At 46.8% G+C, this 20434-nt stretch overlaps 1 protein-coding gene across 2 annotated transcripts in view; it reads right to left on the bottom strand.

Annotated features, from left to right (window-relative positions):
• Positions 1 to 20434, bottom strand: part of PNPLA7 (patatin like domain 7, lysophospholipase) — a 1876659-nt gene that overhangs the window by 512933 nt on the left and 1343292 nt on the right. The window lies entirely within an intron of this gene.

Here is a 20434-nt window from a genome sequence, read left to right as displayed (position 1 = left end):
TGTACTGCTTTCTCAACTGTAATCAAAATTACAAATTCGAGAAAAAACAGAACAAGAATCATAAAATAAACTAGTTACTCCTGAGGCGAACAACTTCTAAGGTCCTTGGAGGAGGTGAAAACCCCATTTATTAAACTAGATAAAATACCCTTAGATACCGCTAAAAGAATATTAGAAATCACGTCAGCCTTCCACCTTCCTGCCTTTGCGCGGTCACAGAACTCCTCTGTGCCTTGTAATACCCACAAAATATATAATTGAAAATATGTTATCTCATATAGAATGCATGGGACAGCTTTCATTCTATATAAATTGCTGAAATTAATTGTGTTATTAGTGCATTCTGACTGCAGCACGTGCCTGTATTAAGAAACTTATGTCGCTTGTAGTATCTTATTACATGTGAGTAGTCACATCACAATGCTTCTGGCGTCCATGCAGGCTCTGGGAAACCGCTGCCTTCCCTTGGAAGCTGTGAGGGAAGAAGGGATGCTGCTTTCACATCTCTGTGCACCATCTCTGTGCACCTGAAGCCGTTGGGTAGAGAAGAAATGGCAAACTCAAGGTCCAAAAAAACGAGACTGTGTTCTGGCTCCAAAGAGTCTCAATCTTCTTTCCTCACAAATAGTAAAGAAACGCAGGGGGCTCGTCTTCAAACCAAAATCACCCAGTACAAAGCTGAGAAAACTATGGCCATAATGTTGCTAAGCCTACAAAAGTACGTACGAAAGAGCGGTAATAAAAAGTGGAGAAGAGACAATTGGAATGTGGATACTGACCAAAAAAATAGGTGTCATGATGCCCTACATCATGTATGACATGTTCGAGTAGTCCTTTCTTTAGCTAGTGAGGCGTTGCCTTGTAGGTTATATAGATTTTTTTTTAATTTATTGTGAGTATAGGCTCAAAGCAAAAGGATGCCAGTTGTTGCCAGCTAAAAAGCCGATACTGTTTGAAGGTGTCATGTGTGACAGGGAGTCACTTGGTAGTTGTAGAAAGAGGTATATGAGACGAGAGGAGGAAGAATGTGTGATGCTTGGTGCGATCAGTATCCGAGTATTTAAGAAAGACAGGTACAGATACGCCTACCCAAGATGATGTAACGCGAGCGAAGAGGCAAGATAAGGAGAGATAGGGCACAGAGACAAGCGGAGAGTTGATATATTTTGTGTAACAAAATAACCCAAGACACGTGAAAGGATAAGGCAAGTCACCGGCTTTTCACGACCTTAAAAAGGCTCTATAAGGCCACGGAATGATTTGGGATGATTGCAATATCCCTACAGTGTATGGCTGGGGTATTTTATCCGACATAAGCCTACAATCAGTTAATAAAACCTTTGTCCTTTTGTATTAGTCAAGTTGTGACATTACTACTCATCTTATTGATGTCACTAATATAATAAAATCATTCCTTACAGCCGCATTGTGACGTCACAAAGCCTGCTGTCAGCACCAGGAGACAGTGCGAAAAGCAGATACTAGCTTCTCAGTTTCCTCTCTCCTGAGATTTCTGTCTTTAAAAAACAAGCTTTTGCAATGCAATAGGTCTCGCATTTGCGAGAGTTTGAGCTATTTTTATTGTAAATGACATTGCCTTTTATTTATGTTTTGTTTTTTGAAACATAAATAAAAGTAATTGTCATTTACAATGCCAATAGGTCAAACTCGCGTAAATGCGAGACCTATTGCATTGCAAATGCTTGTTGATCATTCTTTCGGAGCATGCCACGTTTTGCAAGTGAATACTCATTATTCAACGTTTATTTTGTATGTATGTTCTTTTGTAAAAGGGATTTGGCAAACAACAATGGAGCATCACAACGTTTTATAATTTAGCCGGCACTATTTGCACTCTTTCAGCATGCTGCTTGGACTTGCTGACAACTGCCCTAGGTTTTCTTGTAACTCAGCAGACCCTTCCAAGACGTTCAGCTGCCTTAAACCAGTCATACAAAATGTCCCCCGATAGCTTCACTTTATTGAAATAAGAAGTTGTCAGAAAGAGTTTAGCAGAAAGGACCCATGAAGTTTTAGGCCTAATGTGTAGGGTAATTTCCTTGGAATTGTTAAATCCTTTTCATCAAGGTTGATTTTTGACAAGTCCATTCAATAATTACTTCTGTATGCCGTGGGTCACTTTAGGTTTTCTCTGACTAAGGTCACACATGTGGACTAGCACTAGTCTGCAGGGTTTAGAACCTTGATTTCACAACAGCCATGGACTATCTAAATCAGGGGTGTCCAACGTAGAGATCTACGAAGGTTGGTTCCATGCCAGACTTTCAGGCTATCCACACAAAACAGACATCCATCCAGTGAATCATAATGAAAAAGTGGCATGGATATGGCCTTCCTGAGTGTACTTTGAACACCCTTGATCTAAATGATTTCCATTTACATTTTTTGTATGTAAATTTATTTTACATGGCTGTCTTGAAAATCTGGCATGACTCTGGCCTGGATCAACCTCTGACACCTGCCTAAGTCAAACGTTTGCTTTTGAGAGTCCACTGCCTTTACTTTAAAAGTACTAACCTGTTTTGGATATTATTGTATGAGACTGTAGTTTGGAAGTGTGTCTTCATTAGGCCTGCGTGAAATTTAAATTATGCTGCCAAAATTCATGAAATTTCTCAAACTTTCCCATTATGCAGTGTCATGTAGTGTGTTTGCCTGCAGGAGACCAGTTAGGGCTGAACATTTCTCACCAATAGACATTTTCTGCTCGAACTAGTGTCCTGTCGACTCACAAGGTTTTTTTTTTTTAGCTGCAGACCTGCCAGATACCAGTCATACGAAATACTTGCAAACCAAATTTTGCTCTGAAAGCATCATTTCCCACAATTGTGAAGGACATTCCCAAATATGCAATTTTGAGCATCCCAGTTCTTGTTTTCTTATGTTATAATGTATGAAGAATCGCATAATTGATTACTCAGTTTAATTACTTATTGCACAGTGCCCAACGCCTTCTCCCGGTGTGCACTTTACTAGAATACAAAATAAAAGACTTAAACTAAGTTTGTAACCATTGGAGAGGTCTTGAAGAGCTGCCATTGATGCAAACGGTGTTTGGGCTGTTAAAGCACTGACTTTATTAGAAATCAAAATTTTAGGTCGAGCCTGGGCAGCGCATGCGCTGCTGCGAGGCATGCAGTATTGGAGTATGACTTTGAAGCCCCGCCCACTTTACGCCCACATTTTTGATTGGCTTGTGTCATTGGCCTTTGTAAACGCTGGCTTCCGAGTCCTTATTAGGCTTGTTAGTCCCTCCTTGGTACCGCCTTGTCTGCATTTGTAACCTCCCATGGCGACTGGCCCTTTTAGTTCTGTTGCAACACAGAATGTCTCATTTAGTCTGTAAGCACTATTTTCTTTAATGTTATGTTATGTTATGTTATTCTTAATTTATAAGGCGCACAGATGCCACAGCCAAGCGGCGTCCTGGCGCTACAAAGGACAAGCAACACAACCAACACATGTAACAAGCTAACCAAGATCGCTAGACCAAAGGAAACAAGAATGTTTTGACCGCTTTCCGAAAGGGAAGCAAGTCCGGAATGGATCGAACACTGAACGGCAGTGTGTTCCAAAGGCTGGCCGCCAAGACACCAAATGAGCGTCCGCCCATTCTGGCTTTTTTAAAGCGAGGGACTGTGGCCAAAAATTGACCGGTTGAACGAAGTGTTCTAGCCGGTGTGTAGTAGGAGATGGTCTGAGACAGAATAGGAGGGGAGGCCAGTTTCAGAATCTTAAAAACCAGACACAGTACTTTAAATTTTATCCGCTGCCTAACGGGCAGCCAGTGAAGATCTAAAATGGCGCTCCTAACTGAGCAAAATTTAGGCAAGCCTATCAGCAAACGGGCAGCCGCGTTTTGTACGCGCTGAAGGCGTGTGAGTTCTGCTTGATTGGTGCCCAATAAGAGTGCACTGGCATAATCCAGTCTGGAAAGGATCATGGCCTGCACTATAAGTTGCCTGGTAGAGGCGTCAAAAAATTTAAGGATAGGCCTGAGGCTCTGAAGAACGCCATAGCAGGTGCCCGCAACTTTCTTTGTGTGGGGGGTGAATGAAAGATTAGCATCAAGCAGGATTCCAAGATTCTTCACCTGGGTGACTGGTGTGGGAGTTGGACCGAGCTCTAAAGGCCACCAGTCGTCTCCCCAAAGATGGATTTCCTTGCCAAGCACTAAGACTTCTGTTTTTGTGGCGTTAAGTTGGAGACGATTGTCGGTCATCCAACTTGCCACCTCTCTAAGAGCTTGTTGAAAATTAGAGGAATTCAGCGTGGTAGAGCCATTAAGAGCCACAGCTAGTTGGGTGTCATCGGCGTAAGATACCATAGTGAGACCCCATTTATTGGCAACTTCCGTCAACGGTCTCACGTACAAATTGAACAGGGTCGGACTGAGTGCCGAACCCTGCGGAACTCCTTGGGAAATCGGGCGAGGGGAAGACTCGTAAGGGGGAATACAAACCTTGAACGTACGCTCGGCCAAAAAAGAACGAAACCAACCCAAGGCAGTGCCGTTTATACCCGCTTCTGAGTTTCTCCTACTACAGACACGACATGCTTTCCTTACATTCAGAGCGCCATGCACGCTTTCACTTTCAAGCAGCCCCGGACAATGATGGCCGCTGCTTTGAAGTGAAATAGGTCTCGCATTTACAAGAGTTTGAGCTATTGCATTTGTAAATGACAATAGCTTAAACTCTCATAAAATGAGAGACCTATTGCATTGCAAATGCTTGCTTAATAAACGAATGGTAAATAATCTAATATTATTCACTATTAGTACAATAAAAAACTGACAAAAAAGGTGAGTGAAGCCCCACCAACGTCCATAAGGACGAGCTACTTCTGTTACTGCCACTGATTTTGCCACTGCTGACGCTAGGCGTTGGAAAGGCAGTGCCAGGGGTCACAAGAGGCATACCAGGGGTCGCAGGAGCGACCCGTGGCGATCCCTAAATGACGTCCTTGATTGTTTGATCCCTATTCCTGGTAGTGCAGTAAGACAGTAGTACACCACTTGAGATGCAGTTGAATAAACACATTACAGTTGAATGCTCACAACAAATAACATGATATTATGCATTATTTTGGAAACGTTTTTAATTTGAGAGCTCTGTGTCTTTAAAATGAAAAGCACTATAAAATGTGTTTCAGAGCTTCTTCAACTTTTTAGTCTAAAAAATGTATCCTGTAGCCATTGTAACAGCTTTCATGAACACCTTTTTTATGTAACAAATGTATTGTACTGCAATTGCATTTATCTAGCGCTGACTACCCCTGATGAGTCTTTTAGCTGATATGCGCAGTACTACTGGAAACCAAGACTGGTGGTTAGTTGAGTACATTATTGGTTATTAGGATTAGCTTTGTGCTTTCAAAGAAGTAATTCAATGCATTTTCTTCTGCTTCCTTGAGATAAATTAAAAGGAATGAGATAACAGTAGGGGCTTCATGGCATCATAAAGGTTAATCAAGAGATGAACAGAGGGGCTGGAACGGACAAGGGATTATTGGATCTCAGAGTGAAGAGGATTGTATTTGCAGTTTTTTAAAGAGCGAACTTGGCCATAAGGCCAGTTACATTACACAAGGACGCATTCGTCTTTTAGGCACAGGGAGAGTAAGTGAATTTTCCAGACTCACAGGATGTCTAGCCGACGAACCTGTTCCCCAGATGCAAAGTCAGCAGCTTTGGCTGTTGAAAAGGGTGTATTTAACATATTTGTTTTTTCTGTAATGCAGATTTCACAATTAGGCAGAAAGGCCAGGAGCAGCTCACGGATGGGGGTTGGGTGGGGGGAGGGGGAGGAGGAGGAGGAGGAAGGATAAAGCACTCTTAACCCAATGGGTGTTGCGCACCTGCTCTTGACACAATGAAGTAAGTGTGAAGAGGGGGATCTGTTTATCTATGTGTTTTCTAGTCTAAAGCTTCTTGACCTCTATGATGAGAAGGAGTTTATAATCATGCCTGGACTAATGGTGCAGAGCACTGTAGACTGAAAAAAATAAATAAGGGGTCACCTACAAGCTATTTGGCCTTCATGCTCAACATTAAAATCCAAAGACATGTTTAGGACATGGAAGATCAGAAGCTCCAAGTCCTCCGTGTTTCAGGCTCTAATGTAAGGACATCGTCCACAGGTGTGCTTGTGACGTCAGCAACAGGAGAAAAATACAGCCTGTAGGTTCTGTCCAGGATATCAAGTGAAGAGTGAGTGTTGTATGCCTTATGTACTCCGAAGGTGGAAGAAAAGCCTCACCTTGTACTGGAGCCTTTGGCAGAGCACATAAGAGGGCTTTGGCAAATGATTGAGAATTCCATCTTGTGGAGCAGGGTGCACGTCCAGCAAAGATGGTCAGTGCCCAGGAGAGGATGTCTTACATTCAACATTCAGTCATGCAGGTAGGGGTCGACAAAAATCCATGACCAACCGATAAGAGTCACCATAACCACAGGAAACAGTGCAGGTCAAAAAGGTTAACTGGCTAACATGTAGTCTTCTTTGGTCACTGTAAACCAATCAAATTCCTGTGACATGCGTAAATTGGGATGCTACAATAAGGGGCATGGAGGTCCTAATAGAGGAGCAGGCCCTGTCTTGAAGTCTTCAAGCATTTGAGAGACAGGGCCAGTACTTTGAATGTATTCTTGCACAAAAACATTTTTACATAATTTAAGTAGCACATACCCACTCCTGTGGATAACATCTCAAACAAAAAAATCCTGGTTTAGGAGCTGAGGCAACAATCTTGAGGTACCAGAGACTCGAGCACAGATTCTAAAGCAATGCTTGAACCCCTTTAAGGAAAAGTTTTAAGAGTAAATAGTGGAAGATGGGTGGCAGGAGGCAGTTTTCCAAGGAAGAGAAGTCAGTAGCTTCTTTGAATTATTTGCAGGACTCACAAGTTTTATGTCTGTAAACTCCATGCTTCCCAATCATATAGAAAAAATGGGATGGTAAAGAAAATATCAGTCATCAGCAGGACAAAAGAAAGAAAATTGTACTTGTATTCAAATCTGAGTTAATCATTCTACATGGGTGAACAGAAGAGGGCACATAAAACTAAGAATTAATATATGGCATTTCCTGGTGCATATAATGCGAATTATCTCGCAGTGCAATAATAAACCTGAACAAACACGTTACCATGCCCTGAGAACAGTCAATCATTCCCAGATCTGCTTTCTCAGAAACATGGTTCCATCCTAGCATTTGAATAATTCCAATCCGAGCTAATGTCTGCTGCGACACCTCCATGTTAGTCTTTACTGCTCACAGATGTGGCTGGTCCATTCTTGGGCATATCACTTCATATAAGGTGACAAAAAGGAACTGGGCTCCTTTCAAGTTAAGTCAGTCCTCCAAACCATAGCCATTTAAGGTTGACATGGAGAAATGATTCCCTGTGCCCTTTAATAAGTATACTGATCTATTTGTACTCCTCCCGTTTTTTGCTACTGTCCATCCATGCCTTAGAGGGGGCCATACAGAATGTTAACCGAGTTCATTAAAATCAAACACGCTAGAAAATAAAACATCAACAACAGCTATATTAGCATTTCTCTGGAAGCTAAAGAACCCGTGGGCACAAATGGAATATAAATCTTTTGCTCAGCCTTCATGTTGACAAGAAAATGGTAATATGCGAATGGCTGCAGCGCATGAACCAAGCAGGGAGCCAGGCAGAACAAAGTGCAGTGCTCGACAATGATGGAGGACAGGAGGGAGGGCATTGGGAAATTGGCACCATATTGAAGAAGGGGTAGGCCTTTACAGCAAACAGGGCTGGACTCCAAAGTTCCCTTGCCTCCACAAAACAAGATGGATGTGCATTGGCAGAGTTGTGCGAGTGTGGAGGGAGTGTGGGGGGGTCTTAGAACTAGACTAGCAGGAGTGCTGAGGGTCAAGATTGAGGCGCATCGCTGAAGAGTCCCTCTGCCCCATTACTGGAATATCGGATTTGTCCGGCAGTGCTTATAGTCACGTATGGCTTTCTTGGACAGTGTTGCACATAGTTCTCAGTGTTGCAGTAGCAAATACTGCTGAGAGTAAGTTTTGAATTTTTTTGAAATATTATACTGTCTGCCCAGTCTAAAATATGGGGCGCTATAAGAAGATACAGATCCGCTGTCAAAGTTATGTATTGGTCCCAGCATCAGCAGTGCTGCGTGTTGAGATGGAGGTAGATGAACAGAGCGAAGTGCTGGACCAGCTACTAAAGCAGCGAGGCTGCTCGTTATGGTGTAGGTCAAGGGAAATTAAGGAATATCCAATAAAATGCAAGCAGCGATGGGCAGGTCTTGGGGGGGTTGCACATCATAAATAGACAGTTAGAAGTAAGTTTATGGCAGTACATGTCGGTGTAGAACCAGCAAGGAAATGCATTGATGTTCTAGCCACGTCCAGAGACGTAGAGCCTCCTGACATAGGGTCTTCGACCCCACCCCGCCATGCTTGTTGCAGTACCACATGGCGGTGATGTCTGTGAACACCTGCACTTCTCTCCCCTTGACAGAGGGAAGGAATGCTTTCAGTGCAAGTAGGATCGCCCTGAGCTCCAAAAGGTTGATATGGAGCTTGGACTCTGCCGGGGACCAGAGGCCTCTGATCTCCACCTCTCCCATGTGGCCGCCCCATCCCAGGAGGGACGCGTCTGTCAATACTCTGTGCTACGGTTGGGGAAGGGAGAGGGATCTGCCGCTGACCCAACGCTGGTTCGTGAGCCACCACTGCAAGTCCTGTGCAGTGCCCTCCGAGATCTGGACGAAGTCGGACAGGTTTCCCCGATGCTGCGTCCACTGGAACTTCAAGTCCCACTGCCGAGCCCGCATATGCCATCTGGCATAAAAGATCAGCAGGATGCAGGAGGCCATGAGGCCCAGCAGCCTCAGGGTCTTTCCAACCGAAACCCAGGACCAGGGCCGAAAGATCAGAATCATAGCCTGAATGTCTCGGACTCGCTGTTCGGGAGGATAAACCTGAAACTGCGCCGTATCCAGAACCGCTCCGATGAAGAGGAGCTTCTGAGAGGGAATCAGGTGCGACTTCGGCACGTTGATGGAAAACCCCAGCAAATGCAGGAGGTCAGCCGTAGTCTGGAGGTGGGAGACGACTGCTTGGGGGCGAGCCCACCTTCAACAGCCAGTCGTCGAGATAGGGGGAAGACTGAAACCCCTGATCTGCGCAGATGAGCTGCGACCACCACCACCACCACTTTCGCGAACACCCAAGGGGCGCTGGTAAGGCCGAAAGGGAGCACGGTGAACTGAAAGTGCTCGTGGCCCACCGTGAACCGTAGGTAATGCCGGTGGGCCGGCAGGATGGGGATATGAAAATAAGCATCCTGCAAGTCCAACGCTACCAGCCAGTCTTGCAGGTCTAGGGCAGACAAGACCTGAGCAAGCGTGAGCATCTTGAACTTCTCCTTCCGAAGGAAGCGATTGACGTTCCGGAGGTCCAAGATGGGGCGCAGACCTTTGTCCTTCTTTGGAACCAAGAAGTAGTGAGGGTAACAACCAAGACCTACTTCTGGTGTCGGAACGCACTTGATGGCCCCCTTGGCCAAGATGGACGCAACTTCCTGCTGGAGAAGTGCCAAGTGGTCCCCCGACATTCGGTGGTACTGAGGTGGCATGGCTGGAGGGGTAGACTCGAAGGGGAGGGAGTAGCCCCTTCTGACTATTTGCAGAACTCACCTGTCCGAAGTGATGGTGCGCCAGTGGGGGAGGTGATGGCGAATCCTGCCGCCCACTGGCGTCCGGTGGGTCTGAAACACTGGACTAGGAAGGTTTTGAGGCGGCGGCAGGAGCGGTGGTGGATTGACCTGCTCGCTGTCCTCAGGACCCACGACATTGGGTCCCATGTCTGCGGCTGCGCTGAGACTGCGGCTGCGCAGGCCTGCGGGTCTGAAAGGAACGCGATTGGGTGCCTCGACCCTGACCTCGAAAGGAGCGAAAAGCAGACCTCGAGGGAGTGTGCGTGGTGGCGAGACCCAAGGACTGGGCCGTTGCCCGAGAGTCCTTAAAGCGTTCCAGGGTGCTATCCGCTTGGTCACCAAAGAGGCATGTGCCATCAAAGGGCATATACAACAAAGTGTTCTGAACATCCCGGGAGAAGCCAATTGTTCTGAGCCAAGCGTAACGGCAAAGCGCCACTATTGAGGAAAGTGCCCTGCGGAGTGAATCGGCCTTGTCAAGACCACAACAGATAGTGAATTTAGCAGCATCTCTCCCCTCTGTAATGGCCTGGGAGTGCACCGCCCGAGCTTCCACAGGGCACTGAGGCAGCACCTGTGCCACCGTGTCCCACACAGAATGTGATTAGCAGCCCAAAAGGCTCGCAGTATTCACCGCCCGCAACCCTGAACTAGTAGAAGTGAAAATATTTTTCCCAAACTGCTCCAGTTTCTTAGATTCCTTGTCCGGAGGGGCAGATGGGAATGCGCTCGGCGAGGCAGAGGCCTGGACAACCAGACTCTGAGGCGTTGGGTGTTGTGTGAGAAAGCTGGGGTTGCCCGGCGCCGGGCTGTGGCGGCGCGCCACACCCTTATCCACAGGAGGCCCGCTGTTGGGTTTGTTCCAGGTGCTCAACAGGACGTCGGTAAGTGCGTCGTTGAAGGGCAGCAGCTGCTCCGCAGAGGACGACGCTGGCTGCAATACCTCAGTCAGGAGATTGGTCTTGATAGGTACAGAAGGGAGCTCGAGGTTAAGAGCCTCAGCCGCCCTACGCAACACTACAGAAAAAGTCCCAACCTCCTCCGTAGCCACTTACGAGGGGGACAGTGTACCACGATGTGGAGAGAAATCGAGATCCACTGGACCTTCCGTATCACCTTCCCATTCTGGCTCATCCTCGCATTGAGTACTCCCCTTCGTCTACCGGTTGTTGAAGAGGCCAGTAAGGACGAGGTGCCCGGGGGAATGGGATAAACTCTCCACCCAGAAACGGAACCGGGGGGGGGTAATAGACTAACCCCGGTTCTGCGCCCTCCGGCGTTGCATCTGACGCCGACCCGGAGCCAGCGGCTGCGCCACGCCCGGCGCCAGCGGCACCACCGAGGCCGGAGCCGGCGGCGCCGTAGGATATCGTGCCTGTCTAGCCGGGGCCAAAGGCGGCGGCATGGGGGCAGAACCCCCCAATGGGTCCGCGGGGCCAAAGGCGCTCCGGAGAGACCCCAAACAAACAGCTCATGGCTGACAGGAAAGCCTGTATTTCGTACGGAGTCGCGTGCAGGCTTGGAAAGAGCAGGTAGGCCGCAGGCAACAATGTTGGCTCCATCAGAGCCGTGAGGGAGTGACCGCCCGCCCCCCCACCACGTCCCGCGACCGGTGAGGGGTAGACGAAGAGCGACTTTGCTTCTTTGACTTCTTATGGTGCCGTGACTTACCTGTGCCTGAGTCCGACGAGCGATGGTGACGGCTCCGCGACCGGGCCCACGACCTCCCACGTGAGCGAGACCTCAATCGGCGCAGAACCGATTGTCAGACCCCCAATAACTTTCGGGAACGCTCCAGCAAAGCTTTCAGCACCATGGCCCGACAATCAGGGCACGCCTTGGGGTCATGGGCGTGCCCTAAGCACAAGAGGCACACGTCGTGCGGGTCCGCTACCATCATGTTCCGACGGCAGGTCCTACAGGACTTAAACCCGGGCATCCCTACTGCACCAGGAGTCGAGTACTCGACAAGATAAGAGAAACAAGTTCTCAGAAACTAAGTTCAAATATTAACTAGGGGTACCGCTCTCTCTCGGATCTGCGCTTGCTGCCGCGGAAAAAGAAAGAACTGACGTCTGCACGTGTGGGCGCGTCTAAGGAGCTCCAATGACGTCATCTCGCAGCTACGACGCCAGCGACGTACACAGAGCCGCACGACGACGCCTACCGATGCGCAGGGGTACTGCTGACGAAAACTTTACGGATCCAGTCTGACACCTAGGGATATTCTAAGGTAAGGAATCGATCACTAACGTGTCTCTTTCAGATACAATTGCACACAATTAATATGAACATTACACAACAAGGTTGAAAAGGGGTAGTGACACCCTACAACAGAGATCTGCAATCTGTGGGGCGCGACCCCCAGGGGGGCCATGGAGGCATGGCAAGGGGGTCACGCTCTTCATTTGCAAAAAGAAAACGTCAGAGATGTAGTTGAAATGCTTTCCCTGGAGTTTTATTCAGGTACTGGGAAATCTTAGCCAGACAGACATCTAAACAGCCTTTCTACCAGTGTGTTGCTGGCCTAAAAGAAATACAAATATGCACAACAAGTTTAATCTGCAAATGTAAAGGATTTGCAGATTAACTCGTTGTGCACATTTACATTTCTTTCAGGCCAGCAGCACACTGGCAGAAAGGTGTGTTTAGCTGTATGACTGGCTTCGATTTCAGAGAGTGCTGTTGCAGGTAATAAGCAGTGGCGTAACAAAACGTGAGGGGGGCCGCCTGAAAGATATGTTGAAGGAGCCACCCCTCATGCGGGGGCCTTTGTTAGGCCCCTGGTTGCCATTATTAGCATACGCATCTGCCAAGCAAATGATGGCAGCAGTGACCAACGTTCAGTCTAACGCTGCATCAAACCCCACATCCTTATATGATAATTATTTGCGTTCAATATTTTGTGATTAGAGGAGCAATTTTCTGCATGCTATTTCTTTATATTTAAGCACTTCTAAAGTGCTATAGCCAGGTTGGTACCTCAGCGCTCTTTTTTCAAAGTCCATTTCTGCAAATCACTAACCAGTCATATAAAATCACAGGAGCCTTGTAGTGGAAAAGAATGGTGTTTAGTAGCTCTCTAGTCTAAATCTCAGAAAAGAGTGTTGTCTTCTCAGATTCAGTGTAAGCCAGTTCTAGAGCATTACTACAGCCACTTGGGGGTCTAGAACCTAGATTTGTAGGTAAGAGGGCTATGTCTACTGCCATATAATGCTTTATGAACTAAGCATATGTATTTAAAGTTAACCCTCTGAAAAACCTGAAGCCAATGATGTTTATTTAGGCACTTTGAGAAGGACTGATGCAATGTAAAGCAACAGACTTGTGCTGCGTTGCCTTACGCCATATCTAGGAGGCCATCAAAAGCCATGCAAAGTGACTTTGCATTGCCTCGTAGATATGGGTCTGCTATCTGCGCAACCACAGCGCCATAAAAAACTACGCACTGGCGCTGCAAGAGGCTTATAAATAAGCCTGTATATTTTGGAAAGCAGCCCGTATATTTTGGAAGCACTATTTTATCGTGAAACATTTTGCACATTTTGTAGCGGTCTATCTTATGTTGCGTGTAATGCAAGTATTAAAAAAAAGACTTACATATTCACCGTGCTTTCTGTCACAGGCTGTGACCTCATAGCTCTAAGGATAAACAAGTCACTTTTCTCCACTGCACCAGCAACGATTTAATTCTGTGTCTCTCTGGTTTCACACAGACGTTTGCAGTGCATTAACCAATTGAGGTTTCATAATTTATTATAGTGCTTTTCCTACTGAGTAACAACTTTTTAAAATGTATGTATTATTCATTGAAGCTGCCCTTATTTTATATGTAGCTATCCGGCGAAGAAAGACCTAAAAAAGTAGGTATTTTTAATTATGATGGATGATGTTCAGCTGCCTCAAGTTACAGGCAGCTGTAATTGCCAAGCTGTCGGCATCCCATGAAATACAGTAAGATTTTCCTCTAATGCCGTGCATTAAAGTTGCAGCCCATGCATTACAGCTATTATACCAAGGGACACTGGAATTATGTTATTGTGCGGCCGCAGCGATTTTAGCATAATTATAGATTTGCCGCAATTGCCATATAATCCATCATCTGCCGCAAAAACTACTGATTTTAACCCAAAAAATGTATTAACTAAAAAGGTTTAAAAGTTACTAAAAAGCAGCAACAGGTGTTGCAGCTCTGTAGAAGGCCCTTTGTAAAGCTGTACTGGTCCCCTTTTTGTTCCTAATTGCTATATTTCGGTGTTAAACTGGTGCTGATGAGGTGCAACCACAGACTGACCGTTTCTCTGGAGATCATTTATGGTTGTCAATGAAACGGATACCAGGTTCTAGAAATGTTTGTCAGGAGGGAGTCCTTACGCCTAAAAAATATTGATGGGGGGGGGGGGTCTTGACATCAAAAAGTTTGAAGACCACTGCCCTACAGCCAAGATGTCTCAATAGGAATGAGAGAAATTACTGAGCTCTGCCTAGATCTTTTCTCTTTCAAAGGCATTACAACCTGGGATAATACCCCAATCATTTTCTTGATCACCCATGCTACTTCTAAATCACCATCCAAACAAGGAGCAGAACAATATCCACTTTTCCTGATGACTTCAAGACCAATATATAACCTTACTAGCATAACTTCCCTGACCACACTTTGTGATCTGGTGAAGACCTTGGTCAATGAGCAGTTACCCAAAGCAATAGAAGAGCCTATTCACACTTTGCACTGCCAATATAATGGCCCCAAATTCCCAATGCAAATCCCAAAATAACCAAAACTGGTTCGACCACTGAATAAAATGCACTATACATAGCAAAACTGAGTAGCACTCGTATGTAAAATGAACATTAAAAAAATCAGCTATAACTGTGACAGCCTTTGAAAATACTGATGCAATAGAACAAGTTACTTACCTTCGGTAACGCCTTATCTGGTAGAGACTCTATTTAGCTGCAGATTGCCTACCTGAGAATTATCCCCCAGGCGTAAGAATGGATCCGGAACTTTTTACATGAGCCGTACCCCTGCATGTCGGTAGGTGGAGTCATTAGGCTCTGTATGGTGTTATCCACGCCAGAAGTGACGTGCGAAATGCCTATATAGGCACCACTATTACCAAAGTTTGAGAGGTACCCTTACAAATGTAGGGGACGGGGTTCACTATATTATAATCAATAAATATCCCCCACATACCAATTCATGAACCTTATTCGTATATTCACACATCTATCAAGACTCACATACTCTCGAATCTCATAACACTGAACCCACATATATACAAAAAGGTCTAATATTTATTATGTTAACAAGACCGTTAAAATAATAAAAAATCATTCTATCGGTTTTCACTATACACGTATCTCCTGTATCCCTTTTGTATCAATATATTCATATAATATCATAGGGGAAAAAACTATTTTTTTGTAAAAAGTCAGTTTTGATTAAAATAAACCTTTTCCTTTTCATAAACAGTGTGCAAATAAGCAGAATGGATTTTTTTTAAATATACAAATATCACAATTTAAATATGCTATGCAGCATGTAGTTGGCGACACAGCATTTCGGTGGAAGGAAATAGATATACCACCTTCTTCAGAACTCTAATAAATTGCAACAATCATATCTGATTGTCCAAGGTTAGCACTTAATGAATTTCATGCTTCTTGATTAGTACTGGTTCTCCTGAATAATACTCATACACCTATCTTCAATATCCAGGTAAAGTATTCCCTCTGTATAGGGTATAACCTTTTGTTTAAAATCATTCACCACATGCTTAAATGTATCATGGTAATGGATAACAACTCCTTAAAACCTCATTTGGTAGGTAATCGCCAATGTTCTTTTCAATTTTGATGGTGGCACCCTTTTGTAATTTCGGGCGCCAATGCTTCTGTCCGACTGTTCGGGTATCTTCTGTTCAATGAACAGCAGATACCCAATTTTTTTCTCCATTCTGCTTATTTGCACACTATGTATGAAAAGAAAAAGGTTTATTTTAAACAAAACTGACTTTTCCCAAATAAAATCGTTTTTTCCTATGATATTATATGAATCTATTGATACAAAAGGGATACAGGAGATAACGTGTATAGTGAAAACCGATAGAATAATTTTACATTATTTTAACAGTCTTGTACATTGTATTAACATAATAAATATTAGAAACTTTTGCATATATTTGGGTTCAGCGTTATGAGATTAGAGAGTATGTGAGTCTTGGTAGATGTGTGAATATACGAATAAGGTTTAGAAATTGGTATGTGGAGGATATTCTTTTGATTATTATATAAGCGCCACCCCAGTGCGCTAACGTCAGTTTCCTTTTGCAACTTTTCTTGACTGGAGCGCAGAGCCATGAAGATCACTGACCACTGGTGTGGAAAACTAGGGCCCTGAAAGGGGAACAGCCCTATCTCCAGAAATCCATTCGCGGAGCGGGAGGATGGGTGGATCGGTAAGGAATCTGCGATTAGATAAGAGTCTCTACCAACTAAGGTGTTACAGAATGCAAGTAACTTATTCATCTGATAGAGAATTCTAGCCGCAGACCCCTTAGCTTAGAATAGATACCCAAGCAATACTCCTTCGGATGTGGGTCTGTAGAACAAGTTACTTACCTTCGGTAACAATATATCTGTAAGAGATATATATTAGTTATGGATTCATCACCTTAGAATTACCCCCAGGCGTCAGATTGGATCCAGAGAATTTTTCTTCAGCAGTACCCCTGCGCGTCGGTAGGTGGCGTCATTCGACTTGACATTCGTTGTTAGCGTTGTAATCGCCGGAATGACGTTGCGGTATCTACTTAGACGCAGCCCCTGCACGCTGAAATCAGTTCTCTACACGACATCCCATGCCAGAAACGCAGAGCCATGCAAGACTCTGACCACTAGTGCACAAAACTAGGACCCTGAAAGGGAGTTCCTTACCCTGGAAGTCAGTTTACAGAACCGGGAGGATGGGTGGGGTGGTGAGGAATCCATAACTAATACATGTGTCTTACAGATATATCGTTAACAAAGGTAAGTAACTTGTTCATCCGAAAGAGACTATTAGTTATGGATTCCTCACCTTAGAATAGATACCCCAGCAATACCAACCCAGGAGGTGGGTCTGCAAACTAAGTTCACACCAGAAAGTCCTGGAGAACTGAAAGGCCAAAAAAAGCTGTCTCTCCGGACTTGGCTGTCCAGGCAGTAGTGTTTAGTAAACGTGTGCAAGGAAGCCCGTGTAGCTGCCAGGCAGATGTCATGAAGGGGGACTCCACGTCCCAAAGCAGTAGTGGCCGCCATCACCCTGATGGAATGGGCGCGCAGCCCCACTGGGGCTTCCTTTTTCGCCAAGGAATAGCAGATTTTGATTCAAAGAACGACCCATCGAGAGATGGTCTGTTTTTGCACGGCCCGACCTTTCTTGGCGCCCACATAGCCATACTGCTGGTCATACATAGCTGGTCATCCACTTGGAATTGTTTTGTGCAATCCAGATAGAATGAAACCGGACGTTTTGGATCCAGACGGTGGTGCCTCTCTTCCTCTTTAGAAGGATGCAGGGGTGGGAAGAAGGTGGGCAAAGTGATGGTCTGTCCTATGTGGAAAGAGGTAACCACTTTGGGAAGGAAAGAAGGCCTAGTGCGAAGAACAACTTTGTCCAGATGAACAGCCAGGAAAGATGGTTTGGAAGAAAGAGCATGAAGCTCACTCACCCTGCGAGCAGAGGTGATGGCAACCAAAAAGGCAGTTTTAAGTGTCAGAAGTCTGAGAAGACAGTTATGTAGCGGCTCAAAAGGAGCACACATAAGGTAGGTTCAAGTCCCACTGGGGCAATACGAAAGGAATTGGAGGGAACAAGTGAGTTCCCTCCAAGGAAGCGATTTACAATAGGGGACTTGAAAAGAGAAGGCTGATCAGGAAGCAGAAGAAAGGCCAAAATGGCCGAAAGATATCCTTTGTGCAGGGCCAAAGAAAAAATGAAGAGGAGAACCTCTGAAAGGGGCGTAGAAAAGGGATCCATAGCCTTTACTGCGAACCATGCAACAAATTTATTCCATCGACAGGCGTATACCGTTCTGGTGGAGGGACGCCTGGCTTCGGGAGGAAGGTTGAAAGCTGTCAACTGTCACCGCTCAATGTCCACGCAAGGAGGTGGAGGCTGGACAGGTTCGGGTGGAGGACCGTCCCCTACTGCTGCGACAGAAGGTCCTCTCGAAGGGGCAATCTGATCGGAGGATAGATGGCCATGTGCAGAAGCTCGGGATACCAGACTCTTCGTGCCCAGTCCGGGGCCACAAGAATGACTTGGGCACGGTCGCGCTTGATCATCTTCAGCACTCTGGGTAGAAGTGGTATAGGCAGAAAGACATATAGAAAAAAGCAAATTCACTCGCGATGAAAAGCATCGCCTAGCAAGTGCCGCCTTGGAAATTCCAACGTGCAGAACTGCTCACATTGCTCGTTCTCCTCAGTGGCGACTAGATCTAACCAGGGCTCGCCCCACTGCTGAAAAAGACCTTGCACCATCTCAGAGTGAAGACACCATTCATGATACATCATGCACCAGCGGCTGAGTTCATCTGCCTTGGCGTTCAGAGAACCTGCCAGGTGTTGAACCACCAGGGACATGCCCTGATGTTCCAGCCACTTCCAGAGACGTAGTATCTCCTGACATAGGATCCACGAACCCACCCCGCCCTGTTTGTTGCAGTACCACATGGTGGTGGTGTTGTCCGTAAACACCTGCACTACTCTCCCTTTGACAGAAGGAAGGAATGCCTTCAGTACGAGACGGATAGCCCACAGCTCCAGAAGGTTAATGTGGAGCCCGGACTCCGCCGGAGACCAGAGGCCTCTGATCTACGCCTCTCCCATGTGGCCGCCTCACCCCAGAAGTGATGCATCTGTCACTACTGCGAACTCTGGCTTGGGATGGGAGAGGGACCTGCCGTTGACCCAATTCTGGTTCATTAGCCACCACTGCAATTTGTGTGCAGTGCCCTCCGAGATCTGGACGCAATTGCAAAGATTCCCCAGGTGCTGTGCCCACTGGAACTTGAGGTCCCACTGCAAAGTCTGCATATGCCACCTGGCACAGTTCACTAGCAGGATGCAGGAGGCCATGAAGCCCAGTAGCCTCAGGGTCAGTCTGACCGAAACCCGGGATTGAGGCTGAAAGATCGGAATCATAGCCCAAATATCCCGGACTCGCTGCTCGGGAGGATAAGCCCGAAACTGTGCTGTGTCCGTAAGCGCTCCGAGGGAAAGGAGCGTCAGAGAGGGAATCAGGTGTGACTTTGGCACATTGATGCTGAACCCCAGCGAATGCAGGAGACCGGTCGTAGTCTGGAGGTGGGAGATGACGGACTGGGGCAAGCCAGCCTTCAACATCCAGTCGTCGAGATAGGGGAAGACTGGAACCTCTGATCTGTGCAGATGAGCTGCCACCACCGCCATCACTTTCGTGAACAACCGAGGGCCGCTGGTAAGGCCACAGGGGAGCACGGATAATCTGAAAGTGCTAGTGGCCCACAGTGAACCGTGTGTAACGCCTGTGGGCCGGCAGGACGGGGATGTGAAAATAAGGGCCCTGCAAATCCAACGCTACCATCCTGTCTCCAGGGTCGAGGGCAGACAGGACCTGAGCCAATGTCAACATTTTGAGCTTCTCCTTCCGGAGGAAGCTGTTGACGCTCCTGAGATCCAAGATAAGACGCAGGCCCTTGTCCTTTCTGGGCACCAGAAAGTAGTGGGAATAACAACCCGACCTACTTCTGAGGAAGGAACTCGCTCAATGGCTCTCTTAGCCAAGAGAGCCGTAACTTCCTGGTGATCCTCCGATATGCGATGGAATTGAGGTGGCATGGATAGAGGTGTAGTCTTGAAGGGGAGGGAGTAGCCCCTTCGGACTATCTGCAAAACCCACCTGTCCTACGTGATGTTGAGTCAGTGGGGGAGGTGATGGTGAATCCTGCTGCCCACTGGCGTATGGTGGTCCTGAAAGGTCGGACTAGGCGGGCTTGGAGGCTGCTGCAGAGAAGGCACTGGTGGACTGGCTGGCCCTCTGGCCCCCAGACCGACGACGGTGGGTCCCACGTCCCCGGCCGCGCAGAGGCTGGACAGCTTGCGCAGACCTGTGGCTCTGGACGGAACATGGTGGTGCATCCCGTAAGTAGCCACGAAAGGGGCGAAAAGCAGACTGCGCGGGGCGAGAGGTGGAAGCGAGGCCAAAGGACCTGGCCGTAGCCCTGGAATCTTTAAAGCGCCCGAGCGCCTTGTCTGCTTTGTCGCCAAACAAGTGACGGCCATCAAAGGGTATGTCCAAAAGTGTAGCTTGGACATCACCCGAAAAACCAGTGGACCTCAGTCAGGCATAGCGTTTCAGGGCCACTGACGTTGAAATCGTCCTGCCCAGCAAATCGGTGTCCAGCCCACATCTTATGGCAACTTCGCTGCATCTCTCCCTTCGGCAACTGCACAGGAGAGCACGGCCCGGGCCTCCTCCAGACACTGTGGCAGCACCTGCGTGACTGTGTCTCACACAGAATGGGAGTAACGGGCCCAGAGACATGCAGTGTTCACCGACCGACGTCCTAAGCTGGAGGAAGAAAACATCTTCCCATGGTCGTCCAGCTTCTTGGATTCCCTATCAGGTGGTGCGGTAGGGAATGCGCCCTTGGAAGTCAAGGCT

Source organism: Triturus cristatus, chromosome 1_2 (assembly GCF_964204655.1).
Source record: "Triturus cristatus chromosome 1_2, aTriCri1.1, whole genome shotgun sequence".
NCBI lineage: Eukaryota > Metazoa > Chordata > Amphibia > Caudata > Salamandridae > Triturus > Triturus cristatus.
This window is presented reverse-complemented; position numbering and strand designations above follow the sequence as displayed.